Below are 10,464 nucleotides of genomic sequence, written 5' to 3'. Positions count from 1 at the left end.
CAGGGTGGTCTATGCTCAGTCAACCCAGTTTGTATAAATAAGAGTTTAAATAAATATAAAAAATATTATTAAGTATAAATAAATATTATTAATATTAAGTTTTGATAGAGTCATTTCAGACTTAATGACTCTGCCAGATTTGTAAAGGCTCACTGCAGCCACAAGGCAACACAGACAGACACTGTAAATGACTGCAACATCTTTAATGAAATGTTTTAAAGGATCACATAATGATCACACAATTATCACTCTGGCATGACTGGACGTCATCTTGTGAGCATAACACAAGATGTCAGGATACAGGATACAGATACAATTTTATTTTCTTTAAAATTTAGGACTGCAATAAATAATCAAATAATTGCTAATTAACTTTTGGTCTATTGACAATTAAAAACTGTGAACTCATCGGTTCATCGTCATTTTCTTATATAACAAGGTTGTAATACATTCAATTCCTTTCTTTATATGTAAAACATAAATAAACAGCCCAATAAATGATGGTAATGGCATGTGCGGGTGCTGTGTTCTTCTGTGGCAAGAAGAAACAAACACACAAATGAGACCCAAATTTTGTGTGTAGAGGTACCTGGTTTGAGAGAAAGTGTACATACATTAGGGCACATGAAAGGGTTCTGCTTCTCCACAAACTCTCTCTGGACATTGCACCAAACCCTCAAACTCTCTCTGGACATTGCACCAAACTATTTACCAGGTAAGAAAGAAAAGGTTATGAGGGGTTGGAAAGACATCAGATTTCATTAAATTCCTTTACTGTCAATTCCCTGGCCAATGCATAATCACAATATTCCTTTGTTTTAAAATATTATAAATTTCAGTTAATCAGCACTGTCATACAACACTGTACTTGTATGAGCCAACCAAAGGGTTTCCTCAGTTTTAGTTTTAGTTTTATGTAATGTGTATTGTGAACTGTACTGTATTGCGTGTTGTGTTATGTTTCTGTCTGCTGATGATGTCATTAGTGACATCATGTAGCTTTGATAGTTTGCCTTTGATGGTTGCCTTTGTAGTTTACCTTTTAAATTTGTTGTCCAGTTGTCAAGGGAACAATGCAATGCAAAGGGAACAATGCAATGCCATGCAATGCTAATGCAATGACAATGCACTGCAAAGTTTGTGGCAAGAGATGCCTGTTCAGCTCAGCAACAGAAGGGTGCTGATGTGACACAGTGGCTGGAGCAGAGGAACTGACTACAAGGTGGTGTGGACCGCAACAAGGTAGAAGAAAAAGGTTCAGTGTGTAGCTGTGGAGGCACACGGTTTCTTACCAAGTTGTGCAAGTTCAGTGAGTTCAGCCATACTTTGAGAAACTTGTTTGATGAAGCTGTTTGCGAACGTGCTAGTGAGATTACTGTATTTAAACTTGTTTGTAAAATTGACTCTTCATTGGCTAAGTTGAGAAGCAAGTACAATAAATGTTCAATGTTCGTCAAACAATGACTATGGAGTGAAATTTTTGCTGGAGCGTCAGATTTGTCAGATCGAGTAAGACCACCTCTACATTAGTAAGAAACCTTCTCTACGCGGGCTAAGCACTACTCAGCGTTGATCCAGACAGTGTGGACAAAGCTAAGCCTCAAGCCCAAGGAGAATGCTTTGCAAAATCTGTCTCATGGATGAGGACTGCTACAAGGTGGTGGAAACCAAGCTGTTCCCGGAGTTCAACCAACTGTTTGGTGAGTTTTGTAGCATAAATACCTCACTCAAAGAAACATTCCATGAACTTAAGCTTGAAGAAATAATAAAAACTTATCGGAAAGTCTGGTTCGAGCTAAAGTTAAATACACTCAGACAACTTGGTGAAGAGGTCGCACGGTGGTTAACAGAGGCACCTCAACGTCGTGAGGAAGCACATAAGGCAGATGAGAGTGTTGCTCCTGAGGACAGTGTGTCTGTAGCGTCCTCAAGCAGATCTAGGAAGTCCAGAGTTCTGTAGCATCTGCAGCTTCAAAGGCATGCATTGAGGTCAGATTAGAGTGTTGCTCCTGAGGACAGTGTGTCTGTAGCGTCCTCAAGGAGATCTAGGAAGTCCAGAGTTCTGTAGCATCTGCAGCTTCAAAGGCATACCTTGAGGTCAAAGTAGAAAGAGCTAAGTCATTCTTAGCGTCAACAATGAGCCTTATGCAGTCAGAACTATACTTGGTTGGACAGTCAATGGGCCACTGGAAGAGGGTGGTTGCAACAGAGCCAGGAACAAAATAATGCAAGTTGTGTCAAATCGTATATCCGTTGCCAAACTGGAAGACATGTGAAATCAATAGTTTCAGTATGACTTTCCTGAGGGTGGTCAGGAGGAGGAGAATAAAATGTCTAAGGCAGAGTGTTCATGGAAAGAGTGTCACAATCTGCTAAATTGGTAGATGAACACTACTGCCTAAATCTCCCATTAAAGGATTTGGAGATTAAAAAGCCCTACCCTAACCCTAACGTGCTACAACACTGAAGAGAAAGTTTCTCAGGAATCCCTCATTTAAGATGGATTGCCTTCATGAATGATGGGGGAGGCTGTAGCTTTGTTGGTAAGGCAGTCATCCACGGACCACAGGGTGGTGATAAAAAAATGGCTATCAATCCCCAGCCCTGGCTATATGTCGAAGTGTCCCTGGGCAAGATACTGAACCCCTAACAGCCCATTCCCCTCCCCAGCTGTGCAGTGCCGGTCCAAGCCTGGTAGAAATTGGGGAGGGTTGCGTCAGGAAGGGCAATACGGTGTAAAAACTGTGCCAAATCAACATGTGGACAATGATCCGCTGTGGTGACCCTGAACTCACGGGATAAGCCGAAAGGGCAAAAAAATAAATAAAAAATTGCCTTCATGAATGATACGATCACCAAAAAATATGCAGGGAAGGTTCCGGATGAGGACTTTGGCCACAATCGTCGCTTAGTTGTGCTACCTATGCACTCAGGCGATGTGCAGCAGACAACACACATCTGTTTGATGCCTGTACAGTAAATACGGTGCTGTGAAACTTTTATGTAGACGACTGTCTACAATCGGTTGAGACTGTTGAAATAGCTGATTCTCTTTACCACAGTTTGAAGACTGTATGTCAGATGGGTGGCTTCCGGCTAAACAAGTGGATTAGCAACAATTGGATGGTGTTAGCAGCCATAGAAGGCAATAGAAATAATGGATCTGGATTTGGAGCAAAATGCACTTCCAATGGAAAGGGTATTGGGCGTGCAGTGGTGCAGTCAGTCAGATCAATTCAAGTTCAGGGTTGTTATACAAAGTAAGCCCCCCATCAGAAGAGAGATTATACCCATGTTGAGCTCAGTGTATGATCCATAGGGAATGCTTGCACCCGTGAATTTATATGCTAGTAAAATAATGCAGGAGCTTTGTAGGATGAAATTGGGATGGAATGACACGGTGTCTAAATACCTTGCCCAAATGTGGTCCCATTGGGTGCAAATCTAGAGCAGCTAAATGACTTTGGAATTGAGAGATGTTTCAAGTCAAAAGGCTTTGGTCAGATCATGTCTGCTCAACTGGGACAGTAACATACTTAGTCCAGCAACCAAGCTCACAGTGCTTTTGTGTTGGGAAAGGCAAGAGTTGCCCCCCTAAAGCCCATGACTATCCCTCGTTTGGAGCTTAGTGCAGCAACCTTAGCAGTCTGTATGGACAAACAGCTAAGGAATGAGTTGGAGGACATCAACAATGAGACATCAAGGTTTTGAACGCTTGAACCCGCATGTTTCTGGTGCATCAAGGGGGCAGAACGTGAAAGCCTTTCTGAGTAATAAGCTGTGGGTTTCTGACTTCCTTAAACAAGCGGGCAAGAAGTGGCCAAGGAATCCAGACTTGCAAGAGATTGATGTAGCCGATCCTGAGGTGAAAAAAAATGTCACAGTTAATGTTCTCGCAGTTGAAGAAAGCACTGATAAAATGCAAAGGTTGATAAAGTACTACTCATCATGGACACGCTTAAAGCAGGCTGTTGCGTGGCTTTTGAGGTTGAAAGATATGCTCCTAACATCGTCCAGAAGGAAAAGGGAGATGTTAGGAAATATTGTCCAAGATATTCAGCTTCAAGGAAAAATGTTGAACTATAAAACAATGAAGACGAATCTAACTGTGGATGAGCTCCAGGAAGCAGAGGTTGAAACAATTCGTCACGGCCAGTGGAAGAGCTTTTCAGATAAAATTTCAGCTCTGCTCAAAACTTAATCCAGTGATTCAGGATGGAATTCTTCGTGTAGGCGGACGGCTCAGCCGAGCTGCCATGCCTGAGAAATCTAAGCACCCTGCTATTTTGGCTAAAGATCATCGGGTATCTCATCTTATACTTCAGGACATCCATAACCTATAGGCCATGGTTGTCGCAACCATGTCTTGTTTACTTTGCGTCAAAGATACTGGATACCAAATGCAATCTCAGGAATCAGAAAGATTCTATCCAGGTGTCGCACCTGTCAAAGATTACATGGAGCAACCGGGCAGCAACAAATGGGAGACCTCCCACATTGGCAGGATCATCCACACAATAAAGGATGGGCGAGGTCTAGTCCATCAGGTTTGTATCAAGACGAGGACCAACGACTTCGATAGACCCATAAACAAGGTCTGTCTTCTCCAGGAATCAGAGTGAGACAGTGGTAAAGACTGATCTCCCACGGTGTGTGCTGGTAACCTCTGACACCAGAAGAAAGAAGATAGAACACCATAGAAGAATAGTCATGATGTTTGTGGGTTATTGTATGATTTGTTTTGTGTTTGTGCAAAGTAATTTAGTAATTGTTTCCAACATTAAATGTTTCTAATATTGGAGCACAATTAAGGGTCCCGGTATGTATGAGCCAACCAAGGGTTTCCTCAGTTTTAGTTTTTATTTTATATAATATGTATTGTGTATTGTGAACTGTACTGTATCGTGTGTTGTTACGTTTCTGTGTGTAGATGATGTCATTAGTGACATCATGTAATTTTGATAGTTTGCCTTTGTTGCTTGCCTTTGTAGTTTACCTTTTAGGATTGTTGTGCAGTTGTCAAGGGAACAATGCAATGCAAAGGGTTTGTGGCAAGAGATGCCTGTTCAGCTCAGCTACTGAAGGATGCAGATGTGGCACGGTAGCTGGAGCAGAGGAACTGACTACAAGGTGTAGTGTGGACTGCAAGGTAGAAGAAAAAGGTTCAGTGGATAGCTGTGGGGGCACACGGTTTCTTACTGAGTTGTGCGAGTTCAGTGAGTTCAGCCATACTTTTTCACTTTTTGTGAATTGCTGCCTCCCATTGATTATGTAGTGACATTAATGTCTTGTTTGTTGCCACTGTACTTGATTGTTTTAAGTTATCTTTACTCAAAAAAGGATTTTGTTTACTCTGTAATTACCTCTAACTTGATAAAAACTACTAAGAAGTGCATATTGTTAATAACTGAGAAAAGTTAAGTTAAAAAAACTAAACTGAGATTACTATTGCATTTTACAGTGCAATCTGATGTAAACCAGTGTAAACCAGATAGTAAAAGCGATGTGTGTATAATGTTTAAAACATTTGGTTTTGTTTTATCGCACTGGAAATGGAAATTGTACCTGAACTTCTCCATGGTGCCAGGAATTTAAAAGAAGACAAACACTGCAATGAAAATTATCATCACATCGTGTGATGTATGGTAACCCATACATCATGTAGTTTTATATAGTAGCTTAGTGGTTTTGAGATCTGAGAAGTATTGGAAGAATAGGACATAAAAACAAAACGAGAAATTAAAAGATGGAGAACAGGATGGGACCTGATGGTCATTTCAGTATAATTACCTACTGAAGTACAATTTTTAAAAGTCAGTGGTAGACAAAATTGCTCATTAAGAGACTACAGTCAGCAAGTGTCAAAGGAGCACATCAGTCTATACTTTTATTACTTTTTCAGAGTAGAAAAATAAAGAAAGTGCCCAAGGAGGTTAAACATTTATCTCTATGTAATCTACCACAGAGATATTGAAAATGGCACATTTGACATTCCTTATCTACGTTTGGGAAAAAAATAAGAGGGAGATGTTTGATAAACTGCTGTCTAGACAAAAGCAGAAGAGAGATGGTGGAGGACGATACTGATGACAGGTCTATTATGCCACAGAGGCGGCTGGAGAAGCCAACAATTGAGAGATGGAGCTGTCACAGCATTTTGCAAAATTTCTGCACCAAACCAAAGGGTGTCACTCTGTCACTTGTCAAGACAAGATGAAATAACTCACTCAGACATCTTGTATCTATCGCTCAAGCTATGCCAGTGCTCAGTATGTGACATGAAATTTAGAAAAACAATTATACTCATTAATTTAGTCTACTTTTTGTGACTCACTAATCTTGGTGGCATGACTGGTTCACGTATATGAAGTGATATTTGGAAGTGACTGCAGGTGAAGAGAACATGAGGATATGAGGAGAAATAGAAACTAAAACCAATGATTTGACACTGTGCCTCCAATACGAACTATCATGAGCTTAAAAACAGAATACATAATAGTTCTACAGTGTAACATCTACAGCACATACTTGTTTCAGGAATGCATCAGAGAGCTGACCACTAACCTTGAACTGAAACTCTGAGAGGCTGAAGGTCTGCAAGACTTTTCCTTTACTGCTGCTGCTCTCTACTGTCTGCAACACTTTTGTCAAATAACTAAATAATATACAAATAGGCATATCACCAAAGGCATACTTTAGGTGAGGGCAATTTAGAGTCACCAAGTAACCTAAGCTGCATGGAAAAAAACGCACAATCACAAGGAGAACATGCAAACTCAACACAAGGCCACGGTCAGCGGGAGACACAAACCTGCAACTTTCTAGCTGTGAGCCAAGAGTGCTAACCACTCCAAAACAGTAGCTGCCCTGTTGCTAAATATTTTAACTAAAATGATCAATTAAATTTATTATATATAGACAAACACCACAATAATAGAAGAAGGGGTCTGGAAACCACACAGAGAGGCCTCAGAGACAGTACATTACATAATGGCATGGTGCAAAATCCATACACCAAACTGTACAGCCAAGTAATTGGCAAATTGTACTACAATATCTGCTCTGAGTACGACCAATATCCTACAAAGATGGAAGAGTTTTCCTCACTGGAAACAGCAGAAAGATGCCGTGGGACTTAAAGGCCCAGGCATGCAGCAGGTACAGGCTAACCAGCCAACACTGGGGTATTAGGGGGGACTGGCTCAGCATCTAAAACAGTTGTCCACCAATCCCAGAGTTTTTTTGTTTTGATTTCCGGCCGTCACATCAAAGTGTCTTTGAGCAAGAACTGAACCCCAAGTGAGCTGCTTGTATTGAGTGCAGGCCAGTTGCATTGCAGCTTCTCAATTGGTGTGTGTGATGGTGAGTGTGAATAGGTGAATAAGAAGCAGTGTAAAGTGCATTGGGTACCAGTAAGTTAGAATATTGCTGTATTGCTGAGACATTTACATTTAGTAATTTAGCAGACACTTTTATCCAAAGCGACTTACAAGTGAGGTACAAGGCAAGCAAAAATCTAAGTCAAAAGCTTTGGCTTTTTTTCTTTTTGACTAGTCACCGGTTGTGACCGGTTTTAAAAGTTAAATCAACACTTGGCATTTAACTCTGGTCACTTAGCCTACAATAATGTTAGCTAGCTCAGTTTAGCTGCTCAGAGCAGCTGGCAATTACTGTATGAAGTAGTATGAAGCTAGTACTGTTGTAGATGTGGATTCTGTAAACAAAAATTAAAAAACTGCTAAATGAACCATCCAACTATGTGATTTTCTATCTAGGTTAGGCAAGCTTATTATGTATGTGTGGTTGGCTTATTATTAAAGTTAGTTAGGTTACCATGTATTAGCTGACAAATTGTCATGTCCCACTCTCTTTGTATTGTGTAGTGATGTCAGTCAGCAGATCCCCTCCGGCCTCCTCTGGGTTATTTTATCAAATTAAATCAAACTTCTAATCAATCTGCACCATCTCCATGACAACAACCAGTTGACTGCACCTCTGAAGCAGCAGCTCTCTGGCTCAATCGTGTGGTCATTCTCACTTAGTGCAACCCGGACTGGGGAGTCTCACCGGTTGCATTTCTATTACAATGGAATTCATTTAGGAATTGTTTGTCTATATAAAACTTCAACTGCAGCTTTACAGTATCTCATTAAGGCAAACACTGTATACATTCCATTCCTCTGTAAAGTCACTGGAGTTATTCTGAGCCAGTGGGGAACCAACTATCGCAGCAGCCCTCCGAGATAAAAAGTCTCAAGTGGTTGGCAGGCAGTGTAGAGAGTGTCATGCTGCTTCTGGACCACAAAAAACAACAACGACCCATATTTCAAACTGTTTGTTTCCTGAGGAAATAATTGCCCTAATTGGGCATGTGATATGCTTAGCGTGTATGGGAATTGGTAGGAATTTAGAACTGTGTCACTATGTGAAACGTATGTCTTGCTGACATGTTTTTAATCGTTTTTGGATAACAATATAGGTCCATGGTATGAACCAGCTACTTCAATCTGCTGTATGACAACCTAATCTTGAGTGAAGAAGATTCAACACTGGCTTTGGATCCTTAAGGTAATTATGAACAGTATGATACATTTCGAAAATGACAAAACTTATCCTTTGATTTATTTCCAGTCCAGTAATTTGTTTTGTTAGCACAATGTGCCGTAGAGAAAGAAAGCAAACACTTTTATTATTTTTCAAATCTGCCAGGACAGAAGAATAAAAAATGCTATAATGTGGGTTCTCTGAAAATGTGCATTTTATTGCCACATTAAAAAAAACATCGTCCCTCTGCACTCATATCTAGTAAACGTTTTTCTGACATTTACTGACTGAATCGCTTTTTAGTGTTTTTTACATTTGAGGGTTAGGGTTAGGGTTAGGGTTAGGGTTAGGGTTAGTATATAGCAGTATAGTTAGCATAGTATAGTTAGTAGTTAGTAGTTAGTTAGCAGTATAGCAATGTCGGTCTTTATCCAGCAGAGGGCACTATTTAACCACACTATCATGTTAGATTTAAACGTAACCAAATGAAAAATTATCGGTGCCAGCAGGATTGATGATAGATAACTTGGTCTGGGCTAGTGACAAAGGCTGACTGAGCTGTTGAAGATACAGCTCTCGCTGTATTCCGCACTGTGGAATATTTAGGACTAAACATGTTACACATCTGCAATGGCTTTTTTACCTTTAAAAAAAAAACCTTTAAAAAAATGCCTGATATAAATAGGTTGCTTTGTTGTTTTTCCTATAATAAACTTGCAGTTTTAGGATAAAAGGAAAAACTGTTAAGACAAATAAGATGTGATAAAATTACACATTATATAGAAGAGGATGCAGAGGATAGGGTTAGATAGAGAAAGATACTTCGCTGTGGCGACCCCTGAAAGGGAACAGCCGAAAGTAAAAGAAGATGTTTTATATCTAAAGTTGCCCAGCTCATATGGGTTTACAAGACACAGGTTACATCACTTTCAGAGGCAAGGAATACACAAGTAAATTCAAACAAGTACTAAAAACTATATACAGGCTGAATCTAATACCAGATTAATACAATTTTAACATACAACACTGCATTGGTGGTAAAAGCTGAGATAAGTCAAATGTCTTATATGTAAAGTTCTCGTCCATACTGAAGTATGTATGACAAGTTTTAACGTGACAAAAAAAGACCTTAAAACAAACACACACACACACATACACACACGTGTGTGAAAGCATGCAGTTTCCAAATGCAGGATATAAAATCTGAACTGAGCACAGATAGACTTTAGGTTAAGAGTGTCATACTACTTGGGATGTTAAGTTTACTTAAGTCTGTTTTGGTTTGTTTAGTACTTAGTCTGACCATTTTTGTTTAAATAACAATAACACCTAAAATAACTTACACTACAGTATAATTTATTTCAAAACTACACACTGTAAACTAAAATGTGAGAGATGCACATTATCGATATATAAGCAACTTATTAATTATCATGTTTATGTATTATGTATGATTTAACTCCCTGAATTAACTTAAGTACATAAAGTGGTAAAATAATGATTAGACATTAATTCATCAATATTTATCATCCAGTATATGCACATTGACAACTTAAAGATTGTGAGCCTTTTAGAATTTTCTCTATTTCAGCGTAAATATGGAGAACTATGAAATATGAGACCAAAAAGTACTTATTCATATATTGTGCAAAATGATTTGATCTTAAATATCTGTGTGTAGCAGAAGTATTTAACCGCTAAGATTACTTAGGCCAAAAAGGTGAAATTAGAGTCAGGTGTCTCTGTGAAACTCATACATACAAATATGTTCTCGCTATTGAAAAGTTCACTGGACGTGCAACCATGATGTAAAGCCACAGCAGCATCCACTGGGATGCAGGTGTTGCTGATATTTCGGTACCTATCGTAAACTACCAAATTTTTGGGATGGAAATTATTTTGGACCAATCACGGTGAGGC

This window comes from Channa argus, chromosome 3, assembly GCF_033026475.1.
Source record: "Channa argus isolate prfri chromosome 3, Channa argus male v1.0, whole genome shotgun sequence".
NCBI classification, from domain to species: domain Eukaryota; kingdom Metazoa; phylum Chordata; class Actinopteri; order Anabantiformes; family Channidae; genus Channa; species Channa argus.
The sequence above is the reverse complement of the archived record's forward strand: the minus strand, read 5'-3'. Positions refer to the sequence as shown.